The 12,435-nt window shown below is 31.8% G+C and overlaps 6 non-coding genes across 6 annotated transcripts; all 6 read right to left on the bottom strand.

Annotated features, from left to right (window-relative positions):
• Positions 1–986: 986 nt before the first annotated feature.
• On the bottom strand, positions 987–1,058 carry TRNAW-CCA (transfer RNA tryptophan (anticodon CCA)). Its single transcript has one exon. It is a non-coding gene; the product is annotated as a tRNA-Trp (tRNA).
• Positions 1,059–2,210: 1,152 nt separating this feature from the next.
• On the bottom strand, positions 2,211–2,282 carry TRNAW-CCA (transfer RNA tryptophan (anticodon CCA)). Its single transcript has one exon. It is a non-coding gene; the product is annotated as a tRNA-Trp (tRNA).
• Positions 2,283–5,259: 2,977 nt separating this feature from the next.
• Positions 5,260–5,331, bottom strand: TRNAW-CCA (transfer RNA tryptophan (anticodon CCA)). Its single transcript has one exon. It is a non-coding gene; the product is annotated as a tRNA-Trp (tRNA).
• A 1,150-nt stretch (positions 5,332–6,481) lies between these two features.
• Positions 6,482–6,553, bottom strand: TRNAW-CCA (transfer RNA tryptophan (anticodon CCA)). The gene has a single exon. It is a non-coding gene; the product is annotated as a tRNA-Trp (tRNA).
• A 2,990-nt stretch (positions 6,554–9,543) lies between these two features.
• TRNAW-CCA (transfer RNA tryptophan (anticodon CCA)) lies at positions 9,544–9,615 on the bottom strand. The gene has a single exon. It is a non-coding gene; the product is annotated as a tRNA-Trp (tRNA).
• Positions 9,616–11,987: 2,372 nt separating this feature from the next.
• On the bottom strand, positions 11,988–12,059 carry TRNAW-CCA (transfer RNA tryptophan (anticodon CCA)). The gene has a single exon. It is a non-coding gene; the product is annotated as a tRNA-Trp (tRNA).
• Between the last annotated feature and the right edge of the window lie 376 nt (positions 12,060–12,435).

Genomic DNA, 12,435 nt, shown 5'->3' with positions numbered 1-12,435 from the left:
TAGTATACGTCATGTGAATGTAAAAAGTCATCTTTAAAATCAAATTGGTACTAAATGTATTTCTAAAAAAGACAAGTGACGGCAGTGATACAAAATTGATCCAGAAAAGCTAATTGCTTTTAAATGTATTGTTACATTACAGACATTTAGAGTTGGCCTTCAAGTAAAGTTTAATCTAAACTGGATATTTTTAGTATTATAATTATGAGAACTGATAAGAAGGTGGGATATTTAATGACTATGTGCTAGTGATATAGGTATCAGTTTGAGCTATAATCACATTATTGAAAGTAGACAACAATCTTAGTATTTAGTTTCTTCTATAGTATCTTTTTGGCAGAAAAGAGCATTTTTTCTTCAAAATGACAACTGAACCCGACATGATTTGAACACACAACCTTCTGATCTGGAGTCAGACGCGCTACCGTTGCGCCACGAGGTCTCTTGTTAAATCTGATTCAGTAGATTTTTCTGGTGGTTTATATTACAAATAGATCATATGCTTATACTAAACCTTGAATTAGGTAGTTGTGAAGCAAACAAACCCTCATCCTCACTAACAAAACAAAAATATATGTCTGGTGGTTTTTCCTTTAGTGTATAATTTTTATTCATCACAGTATAGGTCATTTGAATGGAAAAGTCATCCATAAAATCAAATTGGCACTAAATGCATTGTTAAAATAGACAAGTGATGGTAGTGATCCAAAATTGATCCAGAAAAGCTAATTGCTTTTAAATTTATTGTTACATTACAGACATTTAGAGTTGGCCTTCAAGTAACGTATTCTCTAAACTGGATATTTTTTGTATAATAATTATGAGAACTGATAAGAAGGTGGGATATTTAATGACTATGTGCTAGTGATATAGGTATCAGTTTGAGCTATAATCACATTATTGAAAGTAGACAACAATCTTAGTATTTAGTTTCTTGTATAGTATCTTTTTGGCAGAAAAGAGCATTTTATCTTCAAAATGACAACTGACCCCGACGTGATTTGAACACACAACCTTCTGATCTGGAGTCAGACGCGCTACCGTTGCGCCACGAGGTCTCTTGTTAAATCTGATTCAGTAGATTTTTCTGGTGGTTTATATTACAAATAGATCATATGCTTATACTAAACCTTGAATTAGGTAGTTGTGAAGCAAACAAACCCTCATCCTCACTAACAAAACAAAAATATATGTCTGGTGGTTTTTCCTTTAGTGTATAATTTTTATTCATCACAGTATAGGTCAATTGAATGGAAAAAGTCATCCATAAAATCAAATTGGCACTAAATGCATTGTTAAAATAGACAAGTGATGGTAGTGATCCAAAATTGATCCAGAAAAGCTAATTGCTTTTAAATTTATTGTTACATTACAGACATTTAGAGTTGGCCTTCAAGTAACGTATTCTCTAAACTGGATATTTTTTGTGTATAATAATTATGAGAACTGATAAGAATGTGAGTTATTTAATGACTATGTGCTAGTGATATAGGTATCAGTTTGAGGTATAATCACATTATGGAAAGTAGATAACAATCTTGGTAATTAGTTTCTAGTATAGTATTTTTGGGCAGAATAGAGCATTTTATCTTCAAAATGATAACCGACCCTGACGTGATTTGAACACGCAACCTTCTAATCTTGAGTCAGATGAGCTAACGTTGCCTCTTATTAAAACTGATTCAGTAGATTTTCTGGTGGTTTATATTACAAATAGTTCATCTGCTTATGCTAAACCTTGAATTAGGTAGTTGTCAAGCAAACAAGCCTACATCCTTGGTAACAAAACAAAAAGATATGTATTCTGGTTTTTCCTTCAGTGTAGAGTTTTTATGCCTCATAGTATACGTCATGTGAATGGAAAAAGTCATCTTTAAAATCAAATTGGTACTAAATGTATTTCTAAAAAAGACAAGTGACGGCAGTGATCCAAAATTGATCCAGAAAAGCTAATTGCTTTTAAATGTATTGTTACATTACACACATTTAGAGTTGGCCTTCAAGTAAAGTTTAATCTAAACTGGATATTTTTAGTATTATAATTATGAGAACTGATAAGAAGGTGAGATATTTAATGACTATGTGCTAGTGATATAGGTATCAGTTTGAGCTATAATCACATTATTGAAAGTAGACAACAATCTTAGTATTTAGTTTCTTGTCTAGTATTTTTTTGGCAGAAAAGAGCACTTTATCTTCAAAATGACAACTGACCCCGACGTGATTAGAACATGCAACCTTCTGATCTGGAGTCAGACGCGCTACCGTTGCGCCACGAGGTCTCTTGTTAAATCCGATTCAGTAGATTTTTCTGGTGGTTTATATTACAAATAGATCATCTGCTTATACTAAACCTTGAATTAGGTAGTTGTGAAGCAAACAAACCCTCATCCTCACTAACAAAACAAAAATATATGTCTGGTGGTTTTTCCTTTAGTGTATAATTTTTATTCATCACAGTATAGGTCATTTGAATGGAAAAAGTCATCCATAAAATCAAATTGGCACTAAATGCATTGTTAAAATAGACAAGTGATGGTAGTGATCCAAAATTGATCCAGAAAAGCTAATTGCTTTTAAATTTATTGTTACATTACAGACATTTAGAGTTGGCCTTCAAGTAACGTATTCTCTAAACTGGATATTTTTTGTATAATAATTATGAGAACTGATAAGAATGTGAGTTATTTAATGACTATGTGCTAGTGATATAGGTATCAGTTTGAGGTATAATCACATTATTGAAAGTAGATAACAATCTTGGTAATTAGTTTCTAGTATAGTATTTTTGGGCAGAATAGAGCATTTTATCTTCAAAATGATAACCGACCCTGACGTGATTTGAACACGCAACCTTCTAATCTTGAGTCAGATGAGCTAACGTTGCCTCTTATTAAAACTGATTCAGTAGATTTTCTGGTGGTTTATATTACAAATAGTTCATCTGCTTATGCTAAACCTTGAATTAGGTAGTTGTCAAGCAAACAAGCCTACATCCTTGGTAACAAAACAAAAAGATATGTATTCTGGTTTTTCCTTCAGTGTAGAGTTTTTATGCCTCATAGTATACGTCATGTGAATGTAAAAAGTCATCTTTAAAATCAAATTGGTACTAAATGTATTTCTAAAAAAGACAAGTGACGGCAGTGATCCCAAATTGATCTAGAAAAGCTAATTGCTTTTAAATGTATTGTTACATTACAGACATTTAGAGTTGGCCTTCAAGTAAAGTTTAATCTAAACTGGATATTTTTAGTATTATAATTATGAGAACTGATAAGAAGGTGAGATATTTAATGACTATGTGCTAGTGATATAGGTATCAGTTTGAGCTATAATCACATTATTGAAAGTAGACAACAATCTTAGTATTTAGTTTCTTGTATAGTATCTTTTTGGCAGAAAAGAGCATTTTATCTTCAAAATGACAACTGACCCCGACGTAATTTGAACACACAACCTTCTGATCTTGAATCAGACGCGCTACCGTTGCACCACGAGGTCTCTTGTTAAATCCAATTCAGTAGATTTTTCTGGTGGTTAATATTACAAATAGATCATCTGCTTATACTAAACCTTGATTTAGGTAGTTGTCAAGCAAACAAACCTTCATCCTCAGTAACAAAACAAAAAGATATGTCTGGTGGTTTTTCCTTTAGTGTATAATTTTTATTCATCACAGTATAGGTCATTTGAATGGAAAAAGTCATCCATAAAATCAAATTGGTACTAAATGCATTGTTAAAATAGACAAGTGATGGTAGTGATCCAAAATTGATCCAGAAAAGCTAATTGCTTTTAAATGTATTGTTACATTACAGACATTTAGAGTTGGCCTTCAAGTAAAGTTTTCTCTAAACTGGATATTTTTTGTATAATAATTATGAGAACTGATAAGAATGTGAGTTATTTAATGACTATGTGCTAGTGATATAGGTATCAGTTTGAGCTATAATCACATTATTGAAAGTAGACAACAATCTTAGTATTTAGTTTCTTGTATAGTATTTTTGGGCAGAATAGAGCATTTTATCTTCAAAATGATAACCGACCCTGACGTGAATTGAACACGCAACCTTCTAATCTTGAGTCAGATGAGCTAACGTTGCCTCTTATTAAAACTGATTCAGTAGATTTTCTGGTGGTTTATATTACAAATAGTTCATCTGCTTATGCTAAACCTTGAATTAGGTAGTTGTCAAGCAAACAAACCTACATCCTTGGTAACAAAACAAAAAGATATGTATTCTGGTTTTTCTTTCAGTGTAGAGTTTTTATGCCTCATAGTATACGTCATGTGAATGTAAAAAGTCATCTTTAAAATCAAATTGGTACTAAATGTATTTCTAAAAAAGACAAGTGACGGCAGTGATCCAAAATTGATCCAGAAAAGCTAATTGCTTTTAAATGTATTGTTACATTACAGACATTTAGAGTTGGCCTTCAAGTAAAGTTTAATCTAAACTGGATATTTTTAGTATTATAAATATGAGAACTGATAAGAAGGTGAGATATTTAATGACTATGTGCTAGTGATATAGGTATCAGTTTGAGGTATAATCACATTATTGAAAGTAGATAACAATCTTGGTAATTAGTTTCTAGTATAGTATTTTTGGGCAGAATAGAGCATTTTATCTTCAAAATGATAACCGACCCTGACGTGATTTGAACACGCAACCTTCTAATCTTGAGTCAGATGAGCTAACGTTGCCTCTTATTAAAACTGATTCAGTAGATTTTCTGGTGGTTTATATTACAAATAGTTCATCTGCTTATGCTAAACCTTGAATTAGGTAGTTGTCAAGCAAACAAGCCTACATCCTTGGTAACAAAACAAAAAGATATGTATTCTGGTTTTTCCTTCAGTGTAGAGTTTTTCTGCCTCATAGTATACGTCATGTGAATGGAAAAAGTCATCTTTAAAATCAAATTGGTACTAAATGTATTTCTAAAAAAGACAAGTGACGGCAGTGATCCAAAATTGATCCAGAAAAGCTAATTGCTTTTAAATGTATTGTTACATTACACACATTTAGAGTTGGCCTTCAAGTAAAGTTTAATCTAAACTGGATATTTTTAGTATTATAATTATGAGAACTGATAAGAAGGTGAGATATTTAATGACTATGTGCTAGTGATATAGGTATCAGTTTGAGCTATAATCACATTATTGAAAGTAGACAACAATCTTAGTATTTAGTTTCTTGTATAGTATTTTTTTGGCAGAAAAGAGCACTTTATCTTCAAAATGACAACTGACCCCGACGTGATTAGAACATGCAACCTTCTGATCTGGAGTCAGACGCGCTACCGTTGCGCCACGAGGTCTCTTGTTAAATCCGATTCAGTAGATTTTTCTGGTGGTTTATATTACAAATAGATCATCTGCTTATACTAAACCTTGAATTAGGTAGTTGTCAAGCAAACAAACCTACATCCTCGGTAACAAAACAAAAAGATATGTCTGGTGGTTTTTCCTTTAGTGTATAATTTTTATTCATCACAGTATAGGTCATTTGAATGGAAAAAGTCATCCATAAAATCAAATTGGTACTAAATGTATTGTTAAAATAGACAAGTGATGGTAGTGATCCAAAATTGATCCAGAAAAGCTAATTGCTTTTAAATGTATTGTTACATTACAGACATTTAGAGTTGGCCTTCAAGTAACGTATTCTCTAAACTGGATATTTTTTGTATAATAATTATGAGAACTGATAAGAATGTGAGTTATTTAATGACTATGTGCTAGTGATATAGGTATCAGTTTGAGGTATAATCACATTATTGAAAGTAGATAACAATCTTGGTAATTAGTTTTTAGTATAGTATTTTTGGGCAGAATAGAGCATTTTATCTTCAAAATGATAACCGACCCTGACGTGATTTGAACACGCAACCTTCTAATCTTGAGTCAGATGAGCTAACGTTGCCTCTTATTAAAACTGATTCAGTAGATTTTCTGGTGGTTTATATTACAAATAGTTCATCTGCTTATGCTAAACCTTGAATTAGGTAGTTGTCAAGCAAACAAGCCTACATTCTTGGTAACAAAACAAAAAGATATGTATTCTAGTTTTTCCTTCAGTGTAGAGTTTTTATGCCTCATAGTATACGTCATGTGAATGTAAAAAGTAATCTTTAAAATCAAATTGGTACTAAATGTATTTCTAAAAAAGACAAGTGACGGCAGTGATCCAAAATTGATCCAGAAAAGCTAATTGCTTTTAAATGTATTGTTACATTACAGACATTTAGAGTTGGCCTTCAAGTAAAGTTTAATCTAAACTGGATATTTTTAGTATTATAATTATGAGAACTGATAAGAAGGTGGGATATTGAATGACTATGTGCTAGTGATATAGGTATCAGTTTGAGCTATAATCACATTATTGAAAGTAGACAACAATCTTAGTATTTAGTTTCTTGTATAGTATCTTTTTGGCAGAAAAGAGCATTTTATCTTCAAAATGACAACTGACCCCGACGTGATTTGGACACACAACCTTCTGATCTGGAGTCAGACGCGCTACCGTTGCGCCATGAGGTCTCTTGTTAAATCTGATTCAGTAGATTTTTCTGGTGGTTTATATTACAAATAGATCATATGCTTATACTAAACCTTGAATTAGGTAGTTGTGAAGCAAACAAACCCTCATCCTCACTAACAAAACAAAAATATATGTCTGGTGGTTTTTCCTTTAGTGTATAATTTTTATTCATCACAGTATAGGTCATTTGAATGGAAAAAGTCATCCATACAATCAAATTGGCACTAAATGCATTGTTAAAATAGACAAGTGATGGTAGTGATCCAAAATTGATCCAGAAAAGCTAATTGCTTTTAAATTTATTGTTACATTACAGACATTTAGAGTTGGCCTTCAAGTAAAGTTTAATCTAAACTGGATATTTTTAGTATTATAATTATGAGAACTGATAAGAAGGTGAGATATTTAATGACTATGTGCTAGTGATATAGGTATCAGTTTGAGGTATAATCACATTATTGAAAGTAGATAACAATCTTGGTAATTAGTTTTTAGTATAGTATTTTTGGGCAGAAAAGAGCATTTTATCTTCAAAATGATAACCGACCCTGACGTGATTTGAACACGCAACCTTCTAATCTTGAGTCAGATGAGCTAACGTTGCCTCTTATTAAAACTGATTCAGTAGATTTTCTGGTGGTTTATATTACAAATAGTTCATCTGCTTATGCTAAACCTTGAATTAGGTAGTTGTCAAGCAAACAAGCCTACATCCTTGGTAACAAAACAAAAAGATATGTATTCTGGTTTTTCCTTCAGTGTAGAGTTTTTATGCCTCATAGTATACGTCATGTGAATGTAAAAAGTCATCTTTAAAATCAAATTGGTACTAAATGTATTTCTAAAAAAGACAAGTGACGGCAGTGATACAAAATTGATCCAGAAAAGCTAATTGCTTTTAAATGTATTGTTACATTACAGACATTTAGAGTTGGCCTTCAAGTAAAGTTTAATCTAAACTGGATATTTTTAGTATTATAATTATGAGAACTGATAAGAAGGTGGGATATTTAATGACTATGTGCTAGTGATATAGGTATCAGTTTGAGCTATAATCACATTATTGAAAGTAGACAACAATCTTAGTATTTAGTTTCTTGTATAGTATCTTTTTGGCAGAAAAGAGCATTTTTTCTTCAAAATGACAACTGAACCCGACATGATTTGAACACACAACCTTCTGATCTGGAGTCAGACGCGCTACCGTTGCGCCACGAGGTCTCTTGTTAAATCTGATTCAGTAGATTTTTCTGGTGGTTTATATTACAAATAGATCATATGCTTATACTAAACCTTGAATTAGGTAGTTGTGAAGCAAACAAACCCTCATCCTCACTAACAAAACAAAAATATATGTCTGGTGGTTTTTCCTTTAGTGTATAATTTTTATTCATCACAGTATAGGTCATTTGAATGGAAAAGTCATCCATAAAATCAAATTGGCACTAAATGCATTGTTAAAATAGACAAGTGATGGTAGTGATCCAAAATTGATCCAGAAAAGCTAATTGCTTTTAAATTTATTGTTACATTACAGACATTTAGAGTTGGCCTTCAAGTAACGTATTCTCTAAACTGGATATTTTTTGTATAATAATTATGAGAACTGATAAGAAGGTGGGATATTTAATGACTATGTGCTAGTGATATAGGTATCAGTTTGAGCTATAATCACATTATTGAAAGTAGACAACAATCTTAGTATTTAGTTTCTTGTATAGTATCTTTTTGGCAGAAAAGAGCATTTTATCTTCAAAATGACAACTGACCCCGACGTGATTTAAACACACAACGTTCTGATCTGGAGTCAGACGCGCTACCGTTGCGCCATGAGGTCTCTTGTTAAATCTGATTCAGTAGATTTTTCTGGTGGTTTATATTACAAATAGATCATATGCTTATACTAAACCTTGAATTAGGTAGTTGTGAAGCAAACAAACCCTCATCCTCACTAACAAAACAAAAATATATGTCTGGTGGTTTTTCCTTTAGTGTATAATTTTTATTCATCACAGTATAGGTCATTTGAATGGAAAAAGTCATCCATAAAATCAAATTGGCACTAAATGCATTGTTAAAATAGACAAGTGATGGCAGTGATCCAAAATTGATCCAGAAAAGCTAATTGCTTTTAAATTTATTGTTACATTACAGACATTTAGAGTTGGCCTTCAAGTAACGTATTCTCTAAACTGGATATTTTTTGTGTATAATAATTATGAGAACTGATAAGAATGTGAGTTATTTAATGACTATGTGCTAGTGATATAGGTATCAGTTTGAGGTATAATCACATTATGGAAAGTAGATAACAATCTTGGTAATTAGTTTCTAGTATAGTATTTTTGGGCAGAATAGAGCATTTTATCTTCAAAATGATAACCGACCCTGACGTGATTTGAACACGCAACCTTCTAATCTTGAGTCAGATGAGCTAACGTTGCCTCTTATTAAAACTGATTCAGTAGATTTTCTGGTGGTTTATATTACAAATAGTTCATCTGCTTATGCTAAACCTTGAATTAGGTAGTTGTCAAGCAAACAAGCCTACATCCTTGGTAACAAAACAAAAAGATATGTATTCTGGTTTTTCCTTCAGTGTAGAGTTTTTATGCCTCATAGTATACGTCATGTGAATGGAAAAAGTCATCTTTAAAATCAAATTGGTACTAAATGTATTTCTAAAAAAGACAAGTGACGGCAGTGATCCAAAATTGATCCAGAAAAGCTAATTGCTTTTAAATGTATTGTTACATTACACACATTTAGAGTTGGCCTTCAAGTAAAGTTTAATCTAAACTGGATATTTTTAGTATTATAATTATGAGAACTGATAAGAAGGTGAGATATTTAATGACTATGTGCTAGTGATATAGGTATCAGTTTGAGCTATAATCACATTATTGAAAGTAGATAACAATCTTAGTATTTAGTTTCTTGTATAGTATTTTTTTGGCAGAAAAGAGCACTTTATCTTCAAAATGACAACTGACCCCGACGTGATTAGAACATGCAACCTTCTGATCTGGAGTCAGACGCGCTACCGTTGCGCCACGAGGTCTCTTGTTAAATCCGATTCAGTAGATTTTTCTGGTGGTTTATATTACAAATAGATCATCTGCTTATACTAAACCTTGAATTAGGTAGTTGTGAAGCAAACAAACCCTCATCCTCACTAACAAAACAAAAATATATGTCTGGTGGTTTTTCCTTTAGTGTATAATTTTTATTCATCACAGTATAGGTCATTTGAATGGAAAAAGTCATCCATAAAATCAAATTGGCACTAAATGCATTGTTAAAATAGACAAGTGATGGTAGTGATCCAAAATTGATCCAGAAAAGCTAATTGCTTTTAAATTTATTGTTACATTACAGACATTTAGAGTTGGCCTTCAAGTAACGTATTCTCTAAACTGGATATTTTTTGTATAATAATTATGAGAACTGATAAGAATGTGAGTTATTTAATGACTATGTGCTAGTGATATAGGTATCAGTTTGAGGTATAATCACATTATTGAAAGTAGATAACAATCTTGGTAATTAGTTTCTAGTATAGTATTTTTGGGCAGAATAGAGCATTTTATCTTCAAAATGATAACCGACCCTGACGTGATTTGAACACGCAACCTTCTAATCTTGAGTCAGATGAGCTAACGTTGCCTCTTATTAAAACTGATTCAGTAGATTTTCTGGTGGTTTATATTACAAATAGTTCATCTGCTTATGCTAAACCTTGAATTAGGTAGTTGTCAAGCAAACAAGCCTACATCCTTGGTAACAAAACAAAAAGATATGTATTCTGGTTTTTCCTTCAGTGTAGAGTTTTTATGCCTCATAGTATACGTCATGTGAATGTAAAAAGTCATCTTTAAAATCAAATTGGTACTAAATGTATTTCTAAAAAAGACAAGTGACGGCAGTGATCCCAAATTGATCTAGAAAAGCTAATTGCTTTTAAATGTATTGTTACATTACAGACATTTAGAGTTGGCCTTCAAGTAAAGTTTAATCTAAACTGGATATTTTTAGTATTATAATTATGAGAACTGATAAGAAGGTGAGATATTTAATGACTATGTGCTAGTGATATAGGTATCAGTTTGAGCTATAATCACATTATTGAAAGTAGACAACAATCTTAGTATTTAGTTTCTTGTATAGTATCTTTTTGGCAGAAAAGAGCATTTTATCTTCAAAATGACAACTGCCCCCGACGTAATTTGAACATACAACCTTCTGATCTTGAATCAGACGCGCTACCGTTGCACCACGAGGTCTCTTGTTAAATCCAATTCAGTAGATTTTTCTGGTGGTTAATATTACAAATAGATCATCTGCTTATACTAAACCTTGATTTAGGTAGTTGTCAAGCAAACAAACCTTCATCCTCAGTAACAAAACAAAAAGATATGTCTGGTGGTTTTTCCTTTAGTGTATAATTTTTATTCATCACAGTATAGGTCATTTGAATGGAAAAAGTCATCCATAAAATCAAATTGGTACTAAATGCATTGTTAAAATAGACAAGTGATGGTAGTGATCCAAAATTGATCCAGAAAAGCTAATTGCTTTTAAATGTATTGTTACATTACAGACATTTAGAGTTGGCCTTCAAGTAAAGTTTTCTCTAAACTGGATATTTTTTGTATAATAATTATGAGAACTGATAAGAATGTGAGTTATTTAATGACTATGTGCTAGTGATATAGGTATCAGTTTGAGCTATAATCACATTATTGAAAGTAGACAACAATCTTAGTATTTAGTTTCTTGTATAGTATTTTTGGGCAGAATAGAGCATTTTATCTTCAAAATGATAACCGACCCTGACGTGAATTGAACACGCAACCTTCTAATCTTGAGTCAGATGAGCTAACGTTGCCTCTTATTAAAACTGATTCAGTAGATTTTCTGGTGGTTTATATTACAAATAGTTCATCTGCTTATGCTAAACCTTGAATTAGGTAGTTGTCAAGCAAACAAACCTACATCCTTGGTAACAAAACAAAAAGATATGTATTCTGGTTTTTCTTTCAGTGTAGAGTTTTTATGCCTCATAGTATACGTCATGTGAATGTAAAAAGTCATCTTTAAAATCAAATTGGTACTAAATGTATTTCTAAAAAAGACAAGTGACGGCAGTGATCCAAAATTGATCCAGAAAAGCTAATTGCTTTTAAATGTATTGTTACATTACAGACATTTAGAGTTGGCCTTCAAGTAAAGTTTAATCTAAACTGGATATTTTTAGTATTATAAATATGAGAACTGATAAGAAGGTGAGATATTTAATGACTATGTGCTAGTGATATAGGTATCAGTTTGAGCTATAATCACATTATTGAAATTAGACAACAATCTTAGTATTTAGTTACTTGTATAGTATTTTTTTGGCAGAAGAGAGCACTTTATCTTCAAAATGACAACTGACCCCGACGTGATTAGAACATGCAACCTTCTGATCTGGAGTCAGACGCGCTACCGTTGCGCCACGAGGTCTCTTGTTAAATCTGATTCAGTAGATTTTTCTGGTGGTTTATATTACAAATAGATCATCTGCTTATACTAAACCTTGAATTAGGTAGTTGTCAAGCAAACAAACCTACATCCTCGGTAACAAAACAAAAAGATATGTCTGGTGGTGTTTCCTTTAGTGTATAATTTTTATTCATCACAGTATAGGTCATTTGAATGGAAAAAGTCATCCATAAAATCAAATTGGTACTAAATGTATTGTTAAAATAGACAAGTGATGGTAGTGATCCAAAATTGATCCAGAAAAGCTAATTGCTTTTAAATGTATTGGTACATTACAGACATTTAGAGTTGGCCTTCAAGTAACGTATTCTCTAAACTGGATATTTTTTGTATAATA

Source organism: Taudactylus pleione, unplaced genomic scaffold, assembly GCF_031769625.1.
Source record: "Taudactylus pleione unplaced genomic scaffold, aTauple2 ptg000393l, whole genome shotgun sequence".
Taxonomy (NCBI): Eukaryota; Metazoa; Chordata; class Amphibia; order Anura; family Myobatrachidae; genus Taudactylus; species Taudactylus pleione.
Note: the sequence above shows the minus strand (reverse complement) of the source record. Positions and strands in the feature narration are given on the sequence as shown.